Source organism: Ornithorhynchus anatinus, chromosome 5, assembly GCF_004115215.2.
Source record: "Ornithorhynchus anatinus isolate Pmale09 chromosome 5, mOrnAna1.pri.v4, whole genome shotgun sequence".
Classification (NCBI taxonomy): domain Eukaryota; kingdom Metazoa; phylum Chordata; class Mammalia; order Monotremata; family Ornithorhynchidae; genus Ornithorhynchus; species Ornithorhynchus anatinus.
In genome coordinates, this window is record NC_041732.1 from 64,393,768 (window position 1) to 64,416,047 (window position 22,280).

Consider the following 22,280-nt stretch of genomic DNA (forward strand, 5'->3'; position numbering starts at 1 on the left):
CTTGTCATATGCCAGGCACTGTATTAAGCTCTGGGGTAAATACAAGATAATAGGGTTGGACACAGTCCCTCTCCCACATAGGGCTCACATTCTTAATTCTCAATTTACAGATGAGGGAACTGAGGCACAGAGAGGTTAAGTGAATTGCCCAAGGTCACAAAGCACACAAGTAGCAGAGCTGAGATTAGAAACCAGATCCTTATGACTCTCAGGCCTGTGCTCTATCCACTAGGCCATTCTGCTTCCCTATTCTTCTCCTTCCCACAAATTATTCCACTAATAGCAGTAGCTCTGTATTGAACTCTGTTTTCATGGGCACCACAGAAGGCTATTGGCTTATCTGCTCCAATTAGAGTATAAGCTTCTTTTGAGCACAAAATGTGACACTTCATTCAATCATATTTGTGTACTGAGTACTGTACTAAGCACTTGGGAGAGTAAACAATAAACAGTCACATTCCCTGCCCACTTCTTTAGTATGTACTTCTCAAACTCCTGTCCTCAAGAAATATGATCTCTACTACTTTTAAGCCAACTCACACATGCAGGTGAAATCTTTCCATTGATTAATTAGAAAAGCAGCATTGCCTAGTGGAAAGAGTACAAACCTAAGAGTCAGAGGTCGGGGTCCTAATCCCAGCTCTGCCACTTGCCTGTTGAGTGAACTTGGGAAAGTCACTTAACTTCTCTGTGCCTCAGTTCCGTCACTTATAAAATGGGGATTTGATACCTGCTCATTCAGTTGTATTTATTATTCAATCATATTTATTAAGCACTTACTGTTGGCAGAGCACTATACTAAGTGCTTGAGAGAGTACATTATAACAACAGTCACATTTCCTGCCCATTTCTTTATTGTGTACTTCTCAAACTCCTGTCCTCAAGAAATATGACTTCTACCTGCTTTCCATTCCTCAGACTGTGAGCCCCATGTGAGACTTGATTTTCTTAGCTCTACTCTAGTGCTTAGCACATAGTAAGCTTTTAGTAATTGTGTCATCTTTAAAATCACGTCAGTGATTCCTATCTGATGGAATCTGGAAAGACCATCCTCGGATCATCAGCTCTATAACAATTTCTCATCCAAACTGGCCCTGGACAATCACCCAGTGGTAGCAAACTACAGCATGTTACGTTCTGTTTTAATCTATTGGAATTAAAGCCATTTATTTTTTGGCCCCTAGAACAATGAACCAGTTTCTCTCTGTATAATAATAATAATGATGATGGAATCTGTTAAGCACTTACTTTGTGTCAAGTACCGTACTAAACACTGGGATAGACACAAACCAATTAGGTTGGACACAATCTCTGGCCCATATGGAGCTCAGTGTCTTAATCCACATTTTAAAGATGTTTACTGAGGCAAATAGAAGGGGCAGGTTCCCAGCATTGCCTCCATCTATTTAATCTCCAGGGTACCACATTTTGAAGAAAATGGCTTCTGGAATGTGCCCATCAGTTTGAGAAGCACTGCAGAAATAGAGAAGGAAACTGATATGTTTTGTTCTATTATAACTTTCTTTGGTCCACATACACTTTTTTCTCCCTTTCCACTATGTTTTCAAGGAACTCCAAAGGGAGGAAGCAAATCTGGCATCCATCAACATTTCACTTCCTGGAAAGAGGGGCCCCAAATTACTCATAAAACAACCTGGGATTTAATAGCAGGAATCCTGGGGTCATCAGACCTATTCCTGAGCTAGGATTCCACATGCAGCCCAGGCAACTCCTCCAAAACACTTAACAAGTGGGTAGGCTTCTTACAGAGGTTTCTAGGCTGGGAATAAGGGAAGGAAACTGGAAGCTTCAGAAATCTCCATGAAAGTCATTACAACTTCATAGATTTTCAGATTTGAGCCCCTCGAGGAACAGGATAGGTGTCTAATTTCCACCTATGTACTCTTTCCCAGTGGTTAGAACAGTGCTGTGCCCAGAGTAAGCACTTAATAAATATCATTACTACTTCCAAAAATGGAATGTAAAGCAAATAGAGTCATTTCCAAACTGTGGTTTGGCTAATAGCCACAATTAAAAGCTTTTTAGTTCACTGAGCTGATATTATGAAGCTATTTCCATAGGGGATTATAAATAAGACCACTCAACTCTCGGGACCCCATAAAGAAAGCTTAGAAGGGGTGGCAATGCTGGTATGTTTTGTTTTCTACTATGCCTTTGCATACCTGTCACTGTATTGTTTCCACAACCCCCACAGACCCAGACCTGTGCTGGCCCTGAGAATTTAAATGATTCTACCAAACTTCAGCCTGGCAGTGAGGATTAGATAGATCACTTATCCATTACAATCTAGACGTTTAGATTGTGAGCCCATCACTGGGCAGGGATTGTATCTATCTGTGGCTGAATTGTACATTCCAAGAGCTTAGTACAGTACTCTGCACATAATAAGCGCTCAATAAATACTATTGAATGAGTGAATGTAGTATTGAATACATCTGGATCACTTCTAGCATTTTCTAAAATGTAATTATAACATTTAGTAGGCACTTATATATTAAATATATAGTCCTTGTCCTACGCGGGAGAGGTCACAATCTACTTTAACCCCATTTTACTGATCAGGAAACAGAGGCCCAGAGACGTTAACTTACTTGCCCAAGTTCATTCAGGAGGCAAGTGGGAGAGCTAAGACTCGAAACTGAGTCTCCTAGCTTCCCATTTCATGCTCTTTCCACTACACCATTCTGCCTCCAAATTTACTGGGAGTTGATAAAATTGTAAAGGGTATTTTTAAGCATTACTGAGTAGCTTATTGGCTTGAATGAAGATTGCTGTTTCAAGTCCATCATTTTAATAATCCCTTGTGTCATCCCAGATCCCAAGCCAGGACTTCCATTAGTAACCACAAATGGTATAGATCAAAATTCTTCACTTCATTCACTCCCACAGCTTCAACTACCATCTTTATGCAGATGAGTCCCAGATCTTCATCTCCAGCCCTGATCTCTCTCCTTCTCTGCAGTCTCACATTTCCTCCTGCCTTCAAGGCATCTTCACTTGGATAGCCCACCGACATCTCAAACTTAACATGTCTAAAACAGAACTCATCTTCCCACCCAAATCCTGACCTCCTCTGACTTTCTCAACCCAGTAGACAGCACCACCATCCACCCTGTCTCAAATGCCCAAAACCTTGGCATTATCCTTGATTCACCTTTCTCTTTCAACCAGTGTATTCCATCTGTCACTTAGTCCTGCCTCTTCTACCTTCAAAACATCACCAAAATTCTGCCCTTTGTCCCACACTTATCATATCCTGCCTTGACTACTGCATCAGCCTCCTTGCTGATCTCCCTGCTTCCTGTCTCTCCCCACTCCAGTCCATACTTCACTCTTGCTACCCAGACCATTTTTCCAAAACACAAACATCCCAAGTTTCTCCACTTCTCAAGAACGTACAGGAAGTGCCCATCCACCTCCACATGCAATTGAAGCTCCTTACCATCAGCTTTAAAGCACTCAATCGATTTGTCCCCATCCTATCTTACCCCTCTGATTTCCTACTCCAACTCTGTTTACACATTTCATTCCTCTAATACCTACCTACTTATTATACCTCAATCTCATCTATCTCCCTGCCTACCCCTTTCCCACATCCTCCCTTTGGCCTGGAACTCCCTCTCTCGTCATATCCAGCAGATTCAGCCCTTTCCCTCTTTCAGAGTCTTATTAAAATCCCATCTCTTCTAAGAGGCCTTTCCCAACTAAACCCTCATTTTCCCCTTCAGCCTCTTCCTTCTGATAAACCTTGCACTTGAATCTGTGCCCTTTAAACACTTGACATTCCCTCCACCCTTAATCTCACATCATTTATGTATGTACCTGTAATTTATTTTAATATCTGTCTCCACTTCTGTACTGTAAGCTCCCTGTGGGCAGGGATTATGTCCACCAACTCTGTTGCAGTTTACTCTCCCAAGTGCTTAGTACAGTGCTCTGCACTGTGGAAGTGCTCAATAAACACTATTAATTGATTTCAAACCTCTGGGCTCCCCTGACACATGTGGAATGGTCAATGAGGAATTTAAGAACTTTACAGGAAAATCAGTCTTTAGGTCAGTCTTTAGGTCACCTGAGTAGAAGCAGCGTGGTCTAGTGAAAAGAGCCTGGACTTTTGACCTGGGTTCTAATCCCAGATCTACTACTTGCTTCCTTGTGTGACCTTGGACAAGTCACAACTTCTCTATGCCTCAGTTTCCTCATTTGTAAAATGAGGTCTAAATATATGTTCTCCCTCCAATTTAGACTGGGAGCCTCATGTGGGACAGGGATTGCGTCTGATCCTGTAGTAACCCCAGTGCTTAGTACACTGCTTAGCACATAGTAAATCCTTAAGTAAATGCTTAATAAATACTACAATTATTAAATGGACAGGACCACATACAGGCTTGGTGCCTTGAGTCGCCATTTGTGCCCCCAGGTCAATCTTCCTTGATTTTCAGGGACTAAAGAGGATCCATCCACAGACACAGATTCTGCCTTGTATACCAAAAAAGATTAAACAAGGAAAGAAAAGAATAAATTTTTCCAAATTTTTGAGCAGCTGGAAAAGGAAAACCCAACCACACAGGGCCACCCCTAAATAAATGCCATATTCTAACACCCCAATTCAGACTATTTTCCTCAACATTTTGTCAACTCAAATTCTGCTTGTCTGTGAATTAGGGAGCTAATCTATTTTTATGGTATTTGTTAAGTGCTTGTTCTGTGCCAGACACTGTACTAAGCACTGAGATAGAAACAAACTTTATCAGATAGGACACAGTCCCTGTCCCACAAGGGGCTCATGGTCTTAATCCTTATTTTATAGATGAGGTAACTGAGGCACAAAGAAGTTACGTGAGTTGCCCAAAGCCACATAGGAGACAAGTGGTGGAGCTGGGTGATTTCTCTGTGCCTGGGTTGAGAGAAAACATTTGACCCCTCCATGAATGAAAATGCATCCAGTCCTCCTAAAATACGAGGGTTGTATTCTGGCATCCCCCCACATGAAGGTAAACTTTCGCTGAAGACGTCATGGCGTCTGATGCCGTACACCTGCTTCCAGGTGAACGAGCCTTTCTTCTGTCACCCTGACATTTCCCCAAAAGCCTTGAGTTGTCAGATGAACGCTCCCCAATTCCCTAAACTAAGCAAAATGCCTAGTGAAAACATGAATCATGGCAGAACTGAGTGGATCTAAAATGAAATTTGAATTTTTCAGAAAGATATATTTCCTTGCTGTAGCATACATTTAAATGTTGATCCAACTTGGAAAGTGGCAGCATGCATCTCCAGTCGCCAGAAATGACTGGAATTTTCTCCATTCCAGCCAGTTCCTATTTGCCTTGTCTCTACAGGGAAGTCAAAGGACCTAGTTCAGAGATTGCAGCTGACCTTTCATACACAGGCTTTTTTTGCTGAGGGCAAAAGATTTACAGGATGTGGTCCACTGAAGGAATCTACTGCCAAACAAGTGGTGGAAAGTGGTTCATAGCAGCTGCCTTTCCCATCACTGTAGGCAGCAGCAGCATCACACTCTCAGAAGCCCATAACCTTGGCATTATCTCTGACTCATCTCTCTCAATTAACCCACATAGACTATCACTTTCCCCACGCTGAAAGCCTTAGTAAAAGCACATCTCCTCCAACTAAAACCTCATTTCCTGTCCTCCCACTCCCTACCGCGTCAACCTTGCTCTTGGATTTGCACCCTTTATTCACTCGTCTCTCAGCCCCATAGATCTTATGTACATAACCATAATTTATTTATTTACATTAATGTCTGTATCCATCTCTAGACTGTAAGCTCATTGTGGGCAGGAAATGTGTCTACCAACTCTGTTACATTATACTCAAGAGCTTAGTTCAGGACTCTGCCCACAGTAAATGCTCAATAAATATGAGTGATTGATTGACTGATTGATGGGAAAGTCGGTTTGGGGTGGAAGCATGTTTTGGACATGGTTGAGTTTGAGGTGTTGGTGGGACAACCAAGTTGAGATGTCCTAAAGGGGGAGGGGGAAATTCAAGACTGCAGAGAAAGAAGAGCTGTTGAAGTCGGAGAGGGAGATTTGGGATATAAGCTCACTGTGGGCAGGAAATGTGCTTATCAACTCCTTGCACTTGGATTTGCACCCTTTCACCCTACCATCACTCCTTCAATACTTCTGTGCATATCCATAACTTATGTATATTAATGTCTGTCTCCCCGTCTACACTATAAATTCTTGTGGTGGGGGTGTTGGGGAGAATGTGTCTACCAGCTCTGATATATTGTAGTCTTCCAAGCACTTAGTAAAGTACTCTATACACAATAAGCACTCAGTAAATATGATTGATTGATTAATTATCCAGCCCAATGGATAATTAATGAAGTCCTGCAAAAGGCACATTTTGTTCAACCCCTAGAACTTTCAGAACAGCACTCAGGAAGTTAACCAGCCAGTGCCAAGCCTGGTCAGACTTGCCTAGGAGTTCAAGCTTCATAAGACCCTGCTCCACATACTAATTCCTGTTCTAATCCCACCTCCACCACTTGCCTGCTATGTGACCTTGGGCAAGTCAATTAACTTCTCAGTGCCTCCGCTTCATTTGTAAAATCGGGATGAAATACTTGTTCTCCTTTCTCCTCAAACTGTGAGTCCCAGAAGCAGTGTGGCTCAGTGGAAAGAGCACGGGCTTGGGAGTCAGAGTTCATGGGTTCAAATCCCGGCTCTGCCACTTGTCAGCTGTGTGACTGTGGGCAAGTCACTTAACTTCTCTGTGCCTCAGTTACCTCATCTGTAAAATGGGGATCAACTGTGAGTCTCACATGGGACAACCTGATTACCCTGTACCTACCCCAGCGCTTAGAACAGTGCTCTGCACATAGTAAGCACTTAAATACCAACATTATTATATGGGACAGACACTGCGTCTGACCTGATAAACCTGTATCTACCCCAACGCTTACTCAGTGGTTGGCACATAGTTAGCATATAATGAATACCACAGTTCTTTTTTTTTTACCATATTTGTTAAGCACTTCATATGTTCCAGACACTGTTTTAAGCGCTGGGATAGATACAAGGCAATCAGGTTAGACACAGTTCATGTTCAGTTCATGCTGTGAGAAGCACTGTGGCTCAGTGGAAAGAGCCTGGGTTTGGGAGTCAGAGGTCATGGGTTCTAATCCCAGCTCTGCTTGTCAGTTGTGTGACCTTGGGCAAGTCATTTAACTTCTCTGTGGCTCAGTTACCTCATCTGCAAAAGGGGGATGAAGACTGTGACTCCGATGAACACTGTGAGCCCTATGTGGGACAAGCTGATTACCTTGTAATAAAACAGCACTTAGAACAGTGCTTGGCACATAGTAAGTGCTTAACAAATACCAACATTATTATCATTATTATGTTCCACATGGGACTCACAGTCTTAATCCCCATTTTTTATAGATGTGGTAAATGAGGCACAGGGAAGTGAAGTGACTTGCCCAAGGTCACACAGCAGACAAGTGGCAGAGCTGGAACTAGAATCCATGTCCTTTTGACTCCCGGGCCTGTGTTCTATCCATTAGGCCATGCTACTATCATTAATATGCTTTTATTATTACTACATACCCTCTCAATATAGTTATAAGGCATCCTGTGAGTAGAATAGCTCTTTTCCGAATGGTGGCCCAGAAGTGGTTGTAGAAGCTAAGCCACCTCCTAAAATAGTGGCAAAGACTATGCAGAAAACCCAAGTGTTGGGAGCCAAAGCACATCAGGTCTCGCTCCACGGGTGAAGTAGGGCTGAGCTGCCCTGCCTACCCTCACATCTCCTTGGACATTATTGTTCTCCAAATTTCTCCTTCCTGTTAAATTCCTGATTTCTGTATTTATTCTCCCTTCCCTCTCCCCTCTTCTTCCCTCTGATGCACTAGTTTGCATTTTTCCCCATATTATCAATCTCAGTTCGTGATTTCCTGTCCACATTTTCTTCCGTATCACTTCTGCCCTCCCTAAGAGCTAGTGACAGCCAACGAATTAATTTCATCTATCAAAGTAATTTGTATGAGGTTCACCCTTTTCTTCCTGATCATTAATAAGGATAAGAAATGAAAGCACCCTGGTGAAAAAAAAGTCTGCGACTTGAAAATCTCATAGAGATCTGCAACCCCTTCCTGGAGAACTTGGATTCCATAAGTCAATGAAAGGATCACCCAGGCTTCAATCCCCTGAGTTCAAGTCCTACTACAAAAACTAAATTGTTAATTTGCATCAACCTCCTGGGAGATGGGCATCACCCACATCTCAGCCAGAAGTTTATTCATTCATTCAATCGTATTTATTAAGCACTTACCATCCATAGAGCACTATACTAAGCACTTGGGAGAGTACAGTATAACAATATAACAGTAAACCGACACATTCTCAGCCCGCAAGTATTAAATGGGTCCGTGGCTACCCAGTTAACCAGTGTCAAGTGCTAGGATCAAATATGGTGTGCCTCCTCCACTCTACTCCTGACAGAGTACATGCCCAATAAATACCATTGATTGACTGTCCAAGTACTTATCACACTCCCTCCTTGCTGACCTCCCCGCCTCCAGTCTCTTCCCACTCCATTTCATAGTTCACTCTGCTGAAGGGATCATTTTTTGGAAAAAAAAACCAAAAAACGTTCAGTCCACATCTTCACTCATCAAAACCAACACATCTTTTTAACCAGTGATCGGGGGAGTGTTCACACATCTCTCCCTTCCCCACCTGCTTGACCCCAATACTGATTTCAGTCCCCTACTGCAGGTGACCTGCCTCCACAGAGTCCACTCTGGGAAACTTATAACTGATCATTCCCTTGTATCCTCTGACACAAACATACGCGAGGATGTTTATTTCCATCTTCCAAGGACAAAAATCAGTGTACAATCAGAAATTTTATTTACTGTCTCTGCCACTCAGGCAGGGGCCTATACCATCAAAGATTAATTTTACCAATACCGAAAAACAGGAACAAGGAGGCACCTCCTTCTCCACATGCTGGATTTCAGTCCAGACGCTGACTTTGGCCTCGAGAGGAAGGGGCATCCCCTTGTGAGCATTCCTAGCATTCTTGCTCTGGAGGCGTCTTTCCTGGTCAGCACTCTCTGACCCCAAAGAGTATCAAAAAACGCCTGCAAGATCATCCCAAGGCCCAGAACCACCACTTCCATTCATCGTTTATAAAAGACAAGAAAACTAACAAAGCCAGTCTGTCCTGGCCTACGCAAACAGGATGTCACTGAAAAGGTGGAGGGGCAGAGGGAGATAAACTGCCTCATACAGGCAAATGTGAACACACTGGCTAAGTCCACGGAAGATCAGAGCAAAGATTTCCCTCTACAATTGTTTCCTTGCCCTTTCCCTCCAATGACCCTGACGGGTGCACCAAGAAGAAAGAATTCAGCAATGTCTGTCCAAAATCAAGCTCCTTGCTTTTGTTCTGGCTAGATGTTAATAATATTCCAATAACTTACATAATTTACTTTCCTCCTGCTGAAATGATCAACTATTAATCACATTTATGGAGCACTTACTGTGTGCAGAACACTGTACTAAGAGCTTGGGAGAGTACGATACAACAGAATAAGCAGAAAGAAGATTCCATTTTTGTGATTACAAAATGGAAAAGGTCATCACAAAAGGAGATTCAGAGAGAGTATTTAGTGGTCCCTCCTGCTTTATCATTCAATGAGCATGTGAAAAATGAATGGAAGCTGCTGACACATACCATTGGGAATGGTTAATCTACTTCACCAGAGTGCCTTATGTGCAAGGACAGACATAAGAGTTGAATCTTGTGCTTCACTTGTATTAGACTCTATGGAACCCAGGCCTTTCAACCTGTACACACGTCACTTGCAAGGACATTGATGGGAACTATGCATGCATGTAAAGAAGAAAACAAACTGCTCTCTGAAAGGATGAGTGAACATTTAGAAGGTACCTCTGATGAAGGGTCATGTGCTTTAGTTCATAGGCACAATGGAGCTGGGTTTTAGGAGTTAGACAGGTTTTCCTTTAGTTTGGGCTTTGAGTCCATTCTTTACAGAGCAAGGCATATTGTAATCAGTTTTGCAGAACTACAGGGTGCCTCAAAGAATACTATATGCTATGGGTTTAGATTGATTGGTGCCGACAACTGGAAAACAAGACAGGGTTCGATTTCAGCGTCGTGGACTAGCTTTGGCCAAAATAATAGGGATGCCAACTGGATATAAGTAACAAATCCACCTGTCTGGCTCAGTTCAGATAAGTTTTTCCACAGTTTTTGGGTCTTTAATCCCAATCTCTTCTGGCAGAGGATGGATGAAAATTTGATCGCTTTTAAAATACAAAGTTTCATCTAATCACTGCTATAAAAGATTTAGATATGGCTCTGAAAGGGCAGAAAACTGATCTTCTGAATGCTCAATATTAATTGTTGATGGTTAAGTAAATATCATTGATGATAAAACCAAGTAAAATTGATCACCAGGCTCTTCGCATGTATAAAACTGCTTAAGAGATGTGGAGGCTAATAAAAGCTGTTCTTTACCAGTCTGGAGGGCAGATTTTGATTTGAAAGGAAACTGTAAAAACTGTAAAATGTGCCACCTTTCCTAAACCAAACTTCTAAATAACATCTAAAGATTTATTAATCATCTCAGTAAATGTGGATGACATTCTGTCAAGTCCTTTGGCTCAAGGGGCTTGAATAGGGAAGCAGAACACCTGGCATGAAAGAGCACAGACTGGGGAGTCACAGGACCTGGGTCCTAAATCCAGCTTTGCCAATTACCTGCTGTGTGACCTTGGGCAAGTCATTTCCCTTCCTCTATGCCTCAGTTTCCTCAACTGTGTTATGGGGATTCCATTCCTTTTCTCCCTCGATCTTTAAGTCCCATATGGTTCAGAGACTATCTGACTTGATAATCTCAACCCCAGCTCTTAGAACAATGCTTGACACATAGTAAATGCTTAACAAGTACCATAAAAAAGTTTTTAAAGTTAAATTAGGCAGACATGCATGGTAAGAAGATGTTTTTAAGTGGGGAAAGGAAAGTGGAATGGAACTGCCATAAGATGTTTGACCTTCTGATGATGATGGCTTTAATTAACAACTGATAGTGCCAAGTACTATGTTAAATTATGGGGTACACATGAGAAAATCAGATTGGATATAGTCCCTGGCCCACCCAGCACTCACAGGGGCTTGATGAATCTTTAGGAATAATCAGGCAGGTAGAAGCTCTAGCTTCTGAACACTGGGGTAGGCACAGATGTATTTCTACACATAATCAGTGAGTTGGATATTTCTTCATTCTTCAGAGGTAGCCAGCAGGGAACAAGAAAAATCAATCATATATAGTAAGCATGTACTGTGTGCAGAGACCTGTATTAAGTGCTTGGGAAGGTAAACTATTATAGAATTGGCAGACATCATCTCTGCCCACAAGGAAGTTGAAATCTTCAGAAGATAAAATGGCATGCCCTCCAGTTTTCCATCACACAGCAAATAGATGCTACACACTGAACATTTGGCATATTGTTTTTAAATGAACATTCTCTTACTTTGGCCAGACATGCACTAGATTGTCAATTCTTTGGGCAAGTAGCATGTCTTCAACTCTACCAAACTCTCTCAAACACTCGGTACTGTGCTCCGCACAGTAAGTGCTCAAATGTCGTTACTGATTGATTCTTACAAAGCAAAAAACAACACAGATCTAGGAGAGGCATTAATTTCTGAGAAAGCCATGGATGGGAAGTAAAACATTGGTTATAATATTCTAGAATCTCAACAAAGTATGGGCAAGTTTGTAGCAATCATCTTTAATGTCCAACAAATGCTTAATAAAAAGAAATACAGACTTCACATCTCCTCCAAGGGGACTTCCCCTATTACGCCCTCTTTTTCCTGGCTCCCCGTCCTTTTTGTGTCATCTATGCACTTGGATCTGTGACCTTATTCGGCCCACAGCACTTGTATACAAATTATATAATACAAATCACTTTATATTAATGGCTGTCTTCCGCCTAGACTATAAGCTCCTTGTGGTCAGGGAACTTGCCGACCAACTCTGTTGCACTGTACTCTACCAAGTGCTTAGCAGAGTGCTCTGCACAAGGTAAGCCCTTAATAAATACCATCGTTGATGACAGTGATGATCATGACAATGAAGAGAAAGCAGAAATTCACCCCATAAAGTCAGGCTCTGACCAGTTGGTAGATGATAGCATCACTTCCTAGTTAAACTTCACTAATGTTTCCCATTTTCAACTTCAGCAACTTGCAATTTCCTGACAGAAAACGGGGTCTGGATCATGTGGAAAATTATAAATGCCCAAATATTCTGGCCTTCTTCTCTTCCAAATGTCTTTCATATGCTTTTAGCAAGCCGAAAAGTGAACTTTCCCGAGCTTCATCTCTCCTCCCTTCACATCCTCTAGTACAGGTGCTAACAAGCGTTGCAAATGCCAAGAGGCAGATGGTAGGTGGCAGAAGAAAAAGAAGCAAAGGTGAGTGGATAATCCATAAACTGGATAATTGAGAGTTGGCTACATAACTAATAATTAAATTAAGCATTAATAATAAAAACAATATGTGCCTCTCAAACAACCCTAATTCCATGTTAATTAAGGGGGAGACTGAATCACTAAATCTTTCTTGGAGCAGCAAGGAGTCCAAGGAGATGAGACTCTCCCCTGTAAGCAAGAATGAACGGTTATTTTCACTGTTGTTGCTTTCTGAATTGTGGAATTTGGTCTGTTATTCTATCTCTGCATGCCTGTCCTCTCTGTTTAGACCATGAGCCTCTTGAAGACCAGAGACGGGACCTGAAATAATATCCACGACTTCTTCACGCTGCTTAATACTGTGTTCCACACACCACAGTCGTTTAATGTGATCATTGATAAACCAAATTGATTGTGATCCTCGAGCCAAAACTAAATGCCCCTCCATTCTGTTTTCAGTCTCTCTTGCACAGGATTGTGACACTTCAGTCTCCCATGGTGCGGTGGAATGGTTCCATTTAATTCTAAAAAAGGTGTGACTGCAATTCACTTTTAACTTTTCTTTTGCAGAATAAGTTTGATCTACAATTTTAGATGAGGCCTAAATTACAGATCCCAAGTTACTGCCAAATTTTCCTGAAATCTCACTGAAAAACATGGCTGTTGAAAGTACTAGGTTACTGGGAAATGATGGCCTTGTTTTTGGTACCAAATGAAATGAAAATTATTTGACAAACGAAAACTCCTCCTTTCAACCATATCAATTACAGAGAAACACATGCATGCACAACTACTGCAAGAAAATTCACATCTTCTTATAGATACTTTCCACTAGGCCTCCTGCAGGCATTTAAAAATCCTTCACAAAGCAGAATATGGAGATGCTGGTCTCCAAAATGTTTCTTCAACTTGATGGAAGAGTCACCCAAAGTTTCTCATGATTATGCTGCTGCTCTCACCTATGAACCTGGGAAAAGGAAGGGTGTGGAAGGGCATGAGGAAGGGGGCCCTTTTTAATTTTTTATTAGTATTTGATAAGTGCTCATTATGTGCCAGAAACTGTACAAGGCGATGGGCTAGATACAAGCTAATCAGGTTGGCCTCAGTCCATGTCCCACACGGGGCTCCCCATTTTACAGATGAGGTAACTAAGTATGGAGAAGTTAAGTGACTTGCCCAAGGTCATACAGCAGACAAGTGATAGAGCTGAGATTAAAACTCCAGTCCTTCTGACTCCTAGGATCTTGTTTCTCAACTGGTCAACCACTTGCCACTGTTTGGTCATGAAACACTGACAGAGTCAATTGGGGGCCCAAGAAGGTTTGGCCTCTGTGGAGCTAAAGCTTTCCAGTGGAGTGCCGTAGCCTTGAGAAACCTCCCTTGGTGGCTGACCAGATGTGATGTTTCATAGCCTTCCAAGGTAAACAGAGACCTAATTATTCTGGGTCACTTTTGCATGTGTTCGGGAGTTGTTACAGCATGAAATGTGACATGTATGTTATTACCGTTGAGTAATCGCTATAGCTTGAATTTTAATTTAGCATGGTACTTAGTACATCACAAAATCCAAGAAAAATAAATATGCACCGAAACAGAGCTGGCTGATTCTTTACAAGACGAATTCCCTGACATGGAACATATGTTTCTGCGTGATGATGGAAATATCAATTTTCCTTTGTTTGAATTTTTCAAACGTGTACATTCGATAATATAGAAATGCATCCTGATTGGTCAGAGTTCTGCTGTAATTTTCTGCTCTCATGACCTCAAAAGCTAAATCTGTACTGGCAGCAGGGTCAATAGTGACAACCAGACCAGAATTCATTTGGATGGCATAGCTGCATTTTAGTCTTCAAATGGATTTATGCTGGGAAGTCTGCTTTTCCTGAAAGTGCCATGTGGCATAATTCATTTTCTATCTTCATCACCAAAAAGGACACAATTTATTCACACCCAGAAACCAATCCATTTGAAATATCCAGATCCGTTGGGATCCATCTGCAACTGGACAAATCTGTAAGAATCCTCATGTAATACGAACATGACTAATAAATCTAGATAAATGCTGGAAAATATTTAAATTATGGCAGCCTAACAACATGTTGGGCAGGGATTGTGTCTGACCTGATTATCTTGTATCAACCCCAGCAGTTAGTATATTTTTGGCACACAGTAAGTGCTGAACAAATTATTATTATTATTGTACATGTTAAGCACTTACTATGTGCCAGGCACTGTACTGAATGCTGGGGTAGATAAAAGATAATCAGGTTGGACACAGTCCCTGTCCCACACAGGGCTCCCAGTCTCAATCCCCATTTTACAGTTGAGGTAACTGAGGCTTAGAGAAGGGAAGTGACTTGCCCAAGGTCACACAGACAAGTGCAAGAGCTGGGATTGGAACCCAGTTACTTCCGACTCCCAGGCCCGTATTATAGCTACTAGGCCATGCTGCTTCTCTATACCACAATTATTACTATCATTATTAAATCTCACTGTACAGAATATAAAAGTACTTGGATCCCTTCATATTCATTCATTACCTAAAGAAACCAAAGACTTTTAAGGGCAAAATGATCCCTGAGTGTTAGTATTTTTAAGTAAAGAATATTTGTAGTTTTTTTCAGCCCTGCAAAAAAATAAAAATCACCGTACAGAGACAAATGAGTGATGGCTAAACATTTCTCAATTGTTAATATCCAATCCAAAAAAATCTTTGGGGGATTTTTATTACTATTTTGACATCCCTAAATGATTAGCTTGGATCCTTTGTTCAAACCTCCAGCTTCTCAGAGGTAAGAGAGAAAATTATTTAACAATGTTAATTACATATAGAAACACCCTCTGAATATTTAGAGAGATTTACAGAGTGATGGGGGTTGCTTTGTTAATCAGGATAAAAAGTCTTATATACTGTGGATGCTTATAGCTTTTATTATACTACCTTGTTGGTCTAATTAATGGCAGGACCCTTTGAACTAAGTACACAAGCTTAAGGAACTTTAAGACACAACGAAAACATGCCTAAGGGGAAATAGAAATGACTAATAATATCCTTCTGGTCATCCGGGGCCCTTGACTCTAGCTGCTTCCAAAATCACAGTCATGGATTGTACTTAAGGGGTCTTCAGGCAAAGCTTTAATTTGAGGAAGGCTATTTTTCTTAAGAAATTAAGTTCTTAAAAAAAACCTATCTTGGACTTTTAAGATGACTGATTTGATTAACCAGCTGATGGTTTTTCATTAGCTGACATAACATGGCTCAACACGATAAATAATCAATCACGAGCAGGATCCCTGAATCTTACATGTTCTCATCATCTGTTCTGTTAAAGGTATTTTTGCATCAATCAATCAATCATATTTACTGAGCCCTGAAAGGTACTTTGTTTTTTTTGGCCATCAGTCTCACCGCCCCTCTTTAAAAATTAGTGGGGGAAAAAATTCCAAGAATTGACTGAGGGTCCATCGGTGAAGAGAACATTTGCTTTTCCAAGGAGAATAATGCATTAATTGTCAAATATAAGATTCTAGCTGGATATGTTGAAGACAAACATAAATAGCCATGGTCATTAGGGACATTCCTTGGAACCCACATGATAGGCGATCCCATGTACCACATTACAAAAGAATCGGTCATCATTACCGACTTGATGGTGCCCAGGAGCCTTAGTAGATACACCAAGATTCCCTTTAAAGCCACTCCAAGTTATCCCTGCTCATCTTGGAAAGGCTGTACTTGTGTCTATGAGAAACAACTACTCAGACCTGGAGGACTTGCATGTATGACTTTAGCGCACGCTCCTGGCGACCAAGGGAAAAATCAATCAGAGAAAAAAGGAGCTATGCTTGCAATGAAATTAGACGCAGAAAAAAGCCTATTAGCTTGTCTAAAGCCCTGAAAGAGATAAAGTAGGGAAGCTGAGAGTCTTAAGGAGTGTAAAGTACCTTCTGGATGATGTGATATGCACCTGCAGCATCTCTGGGAGCTAAAGTCGGCATTTTAGGAAGGTTCCTGCTCCTTCAGCATGCCTGACTTGTGCAGCAGCCCAGTGGAAAGTGTCCATTTGCTGGGCACTACCAATCTGTCATTAATGACCTCATCCATGGGCAGAGAGACAACAAAGAAATATAAAGGAGGCCAAGAGGGCAGAAAAACAGTGTTTCAAAAGTTATACTGGCTTAGTTAAAATGTCATGTCTCCGCCTAACAGTTCAACATTTCAAGCAAAAGTCAACATTCAGATCATAGCCCAGGCCAACTCACGGGAAGACCGTCAGGGTGACAGATGAAATACTCCCTCTTGGTTCTAGGAAATGCTGAGGTGTGTGTGATGTACTAGATGGGCTGAGGGCTAAATAGAGGGTGGGGAGTGAGCCTTTGGCTGCTGCTGATTTATGGGCAGAGTCTCAGCTAGTGCTGAGAATTGGCACCTTGCTCAGGCAGCATAAATGAAATGACATGTAGGACATGGCCTATGTCCAAACTGATTGCTTTTTATCTACCTCAGTGCTTAGCACAGTGCCTGGAGCATAGTAAGCGCTTAACAAATACCATTTAAAAAAAAAAAAAAGCGGAAAGGGGAGGGCGGTTTGGGTCTGAGTGTTCAGGTCAGACTTCTCTTCCCATTTCCACCAAAACACATCATGAGCCTGTGATACTCAAAATGGGAGCCTTGCAGGTTTGTCTTGTTTCCATCTGATAGGAAGTTGCTTAAGGGTCAGGATTATGACATCTCTGTAATTTGGGCTCTGCACAATACCAGGTACAGTTCAATGCCTAGGGTACTACTTGGTTGTTCAAAATATTCCTGGTATTGGTTTCCAACACTACTCATTCTGCCCAGGGTTCTGTCCTCCTGTCTCAATGTCTCCTCCTGTCCTTCCCCTCTCATGTCGTGTTTCATCTACGGAGGGGGGTTTACCCCTACCTGATTTAACTCATTTCATTTCAGGACAGTAAAATAAAATATAAAAAGCAAGCAATCGCCTTCATGCTTTAGCAAAAGATTCCTAAAAAGGGTATTTACGTTTGCTAGAGAAATAGAATTGTCTATGGGAAAAATGCTGAAAGCTTTGTAGTGAGATTTAGAATGTTGGCCTCTCCTACATCCGTATCTAAATTCCTTGGCATAATTAATTGCTGCTTATGTAAATTAGCCACTTTTAGATGATTAGGGTCTTGGGAGTTCCCAAACTTGCCTCCTAAGCAGAAGAATGAGGTTGTTACGCTTTTAAAGTCTTTGAATGCCGCATTTTAAAGCAAAGCACAGCAAAGAATGCTGCATCCCAGCCAGATACCTTGGTGCTTAGCACAGGCCAATTGCTCTAGGCTGCCCAAGGCAATAAGAAAAAAATGGAAATAAATTGTGCTCCGGCAATTCAGACTACAAAGATTAAGTTTCCACTGGTAGATAACTTTAATTGCAAGTAATAAACCTCAGGGAAAGGGAGATTTATAATGGGAATGCCAAGACCACCTGAGCTTGTTTGCAATGCTGTGTTGAAATCATTTCATGAATGCCATCTTTCCTAATAAATCTAAATGATGCTCAAGAGATTAGCCCCTTACATCCGATGGGCATTAACAGAACATGATGTGAGCAGGATCACACGCTTGAGGGGTTTCAGAATGGGTCTGGATGGGGCTGGGACAGAATGAGGCTTGTCCAATCAAATTCTAAGGCCCAGAACTGGTTTGGAGACCAATATGTTTGCTCAGTCCCAGGGAATGTGTCTGTTTATTGTAACACTGTATTCTCTCAGGCTCTTAGTACAGGGCTTTGAACACGGTAAGTGCTTAATAAGTACAATTGCATGAATGGATGAAAGGTCCATGTCGTTTATAAGTCAGTTTGACTTTTGTTTACATTCATTTTGCTCAAGGACAAAGGAGAATTTTCAGAAAAAGGAATGGGCCAGGGCCCAGTCTGGTCCAGTCGTGCTGGTGTGATTTGGGCTGCAGGCAGGCTGCATGGCTGAAGCTGAAAGCTTGGGAGATGGAATTTCCTGCCCTCTGAGTTGACCCAACTGCTTCCCCAGAGGCTGCCTGTGCCCTAGAGCTAAAAATACCTCTGGAGGCTTTGCCCTTTCGATGGGAAAAGTCCAAGAAAAACAAACCTAGGCCACTTGGGACAGAAGAAAGGAGGTGGAGAAGGAACAGCAAACAGAGCGACATACAGGGTTCATCCAGTCTGGGGAGGAAGAAAACTTTACTGACAGGAGAAGGGAAAGAGAAAAGACACACTGGGTATTAGTCCAGATGTGTCCAGGCACAAGGTTTCCTTTTACCAAAACCCTGAAACAATTTGTCTTCTAAGAGGGCCAGGGTGGCATTCTACCCAGGGGAATGAAAGGGAATGTTATTCATTATTGCCATTTCCTCTAAGGCAGCACCACCATACAAGCCCATATGGTCCCACCTGTGTACTTTATCCCAACACCTCATACAGTGCTCTGGACAAAGTGCTTAATGAATACTATTACAACTCCTCCTTTAACTCTGGACTTTTCTTAGCCCAGCATCTCTTCTCCCTTGCTAAAACACTGGGGTTTCTGCTTCTGTCAGTATTTGACTGACCCTGTGAAAACCAAACCCAAAGAAGGTAAGTGTTCACTGACTTGCATTTCTTTCTGTCTCTAGAACATAGAGAAGCAGTGTGGCTCAGTGGAAAGAGCACGGGCTTTGGAGTCAGAGGTCATGGGTTCGAATCCCGGCTCGGCCACTTGTCAGCTGTGTGAATTTGGGCAAGTCACTTAACTTCTCGGTGCCTCAGTTACCCCATCTGTAAAATGAGGATTAACTGTGAGCCCCAAGTGGGACAACCTGATTCCCCTGTGTCTACCCCAGCGCTTAGAACAGTGCTCGGCACATAGTAAGCGCTTAACAAATACCAACATTTATTCTCGTTACCCTATTTATTTTGTTAATGAATTGTACATCGCCTTGATTCTATTTAGTCGCCATTGTTTTTACGAGATGTTCTTCCCCTTGACGCTGTTTATTGCCATTGTTCTTGTCTGTCCGTCTCCCCCGATTAGACTGTAAGCCCGTCAAACGGCAGGGACTGTCTCTATCTGTTGCCGACTTGTTCATCCCAAGCGCTTAGTACAGTGCTCTGCACATAGTAAGCGCTCAATAAATACTATTGAATGACTATTTAATGTGGATGACCTCCTAGCATTATAAACTCAAAATGCCCAAACTTTTTATCTTCCCTCCTAATGTTCCCATTCATTCTAAACCATCACCTTCTATGTAATTCCCACACCCTTATGGCCCCCTGCAATCCTGGTTCAACCCCTCATCACCTGGCTACTGGATTTACTGGTCTCTATCTCCAACCTCTCCCCTCATCTGTCTATCCTACTTGGCTGCTTTATAATCATCCAGTTCCATCACTCCCCTCCTCAAATACTCCAGTGGCTACCCATTTCTTGTTGGATCAAACAGAAACTTCCAATCACTGGATTCAAGTCTCTCCATCTGCTATCCTTTTGGTTCTCCTCTCCCTCTAGATTTTAAACTCGTAATAACAATAATAATTATTGCTTGTTTGTGTTTGTTAAGCACTCACTATGTGCCAAGCACTGTTTTAAGCACTGGGCTGTCCCACGTGGGGCTCACAGTCTTAATTCCCATTTTACAGATGAGGTAACTGAGGCACAGAGAAGAGAGTGACTTTCCCAAGGTCACATAATAATGTGGGTATCTGTTAAGAGCTTACTATGTGCAGAGCACTGTTCTAAGCGCTGGGGTAGATACAGGGTAATCAGGTTGTTCCACATGAGGCTCACAGTCTTAATCGCCATTTTACAGATGAGGGAACTGAGGCACAGAGAAGTTAAGTGACTTGACCACAGTCACACAGCTGACAAGTGGCAGAGCCAGGATTTGAACCGATGACCTCTGACTCCCAAGCCTGCGCTCTTTCCACTGAGCCATGCTGCTTCTTCCTAGGGAATGTGTCTGTTTTGTTGTTATATTGTATTCTCCCAAGCACTTAGTACAGTGCTCTGCATGCAGTAAGTGCTCAATAAATATGATTGACAGACTTGACCCCAGCTCAGATTCTTTACCCGTTTCAAGTCAATACTCCCATCTCTGATTCATTTGCACCCTCTTCCCCACTGCTTTAAACTTCCCACTACTTGAACCCACCAAATCAGCTCATCTTCAGAGCCCTCCTTCCAAGCTACCTACACCAAGGGGCACCTCCCTGGTCATGTCATCCCTACCCTTCATCTATGAACTGTGAGCCCCAAGTGGAACAACATGATCACCTTGGATCCAACCAGCACTTAGAAAAGTGCTTTGCACATAGTAAGCACTTAACAAATACCACCATTATTACTATGGGAGCCCGGATAGCTCAGTCAGTAGAGCATCAGACTTTTAATCTGAGGGTCTATGGTTCAAGTCCCTGTTCGGGCAGAGGTGTTTTTTTCTCCCCCGATTAGACTGTGAGCCCATCATTGGGCAAGGATTGTCTCTATCTGTTGCCAAATTGTACATTTCAAGCGCTTAGTAAAGTGCTCCGCACATAGTAAGCACTCAATAAATACTACTGAATGAAAGGTTACTCCATTTATTCATTTGTTTTGGCTTATTATGATTGTTCCCAATTGTACCTTTGCTTTCCTCTGGTTCTGATAGTATGAGTACAACCTATGTCTGCTTGTCTTTGCTCCTCAAAACGTTTTATTTTTATTGTGTGCTCTCAAATGCCTAGTACAGTAAATGAATACTAGCCACAGAACTCGAAGTGCTTCACTAGCAAAGCACAGTGAATAGTATTGGCTCTACTGGAGGGTAAACTGATGGCTAGCCCAGGCACCTAGGACCACACCCAAAGAGTCAAAATGATAATATTGTGATATTTGTTAAACTCTTACTATGTGCTAGTCATTGTACTAAGCTATCACTGGGGAGGATACAAGCAAATCGGGTTGGACACAGTCCCTGTCCCATATGGGACTCACAGTCTCATCTGTTTTACAGTGAGGGAACTGATGCACAGAGAAGTGAAATGACTTGCCCAAGGCCACACAGCAGGCAAGTGGCAGAGTGGGCATTCGAACCCTGACCTTCTGGTTTACATACCCGTGCCCTATCCACTATGCCATGTTGTTTCCCCCTACGCCACGCTGCGTCCCCCACCATGCCACCCAGCTACAATCATCCAACTGACAATCCCACATCCATTCAAGAATGCCCGTGAGTCATCAAGTAGGGAGTTTCCTGGATCTGTTCTACTTCTGCCAGATCAGATGGGACTTCACTTACTCATTGCCAAATAGCACTATAATAAGCATTGCTAATAGAAACTCTAAAGCTGGGGCAAAAATACGTCTTTGGATCCAAGCTCAGGATTTTATTTTACATATTCCACCTCCATTTCATGCAAGAAATTCTTGCTGACATCAACTTCGAGTCCCGGGCAAGGACCAAAAATGAAATATATATTAATAAATCGACCCCCGCCAGATTAGAATGGAGAGCTACATTGCACATAAGTCTGGGTTCCCCTGTAATACATAGGTAAGTCAGGGCTGAAAGTATATGACTCTCAGGGTAGACAAAAAATATACTTTCACTTCAAAACCCCTTCTGGCAACAGCATGCTACAGGGCATGATTTGGTCACCCTGTATATCCTTCAGTAGCATTACAAAGTAGCAGCATGGCCTAGTGGAAAGAGCATGGTCTGGGAGTCAGGGGACCAGGGTTCTATTCCCAACAATTCCACTTTTGTGAGTCACTTCACTTCTCTGTGCCT

General features: G+C 42.2%; 1 protein-coding gene and 1 non-coding gene across 2 annotated transcripts in view; one reads left to right on the plus strand and one right to left on the minus strand.

Annotated features, from left to right (window-relative positions):
- Positions 1 to 22,280, minus strand: part of KAZN (kazrin, periplakin interacting protein) — a 510,314-nt gene that overhangs the window by 474,767 nt on the left and 13,267 nt on the right. The gene's annotated exons all lie outside the window — the stretch shown is intronic.
- Positions 20,864 to 20,936, plus strand: TRNAK-UUU. The gene has a single exon. It is a non-coding gene; the product is annotated as a tRNA-Lys (tRNA).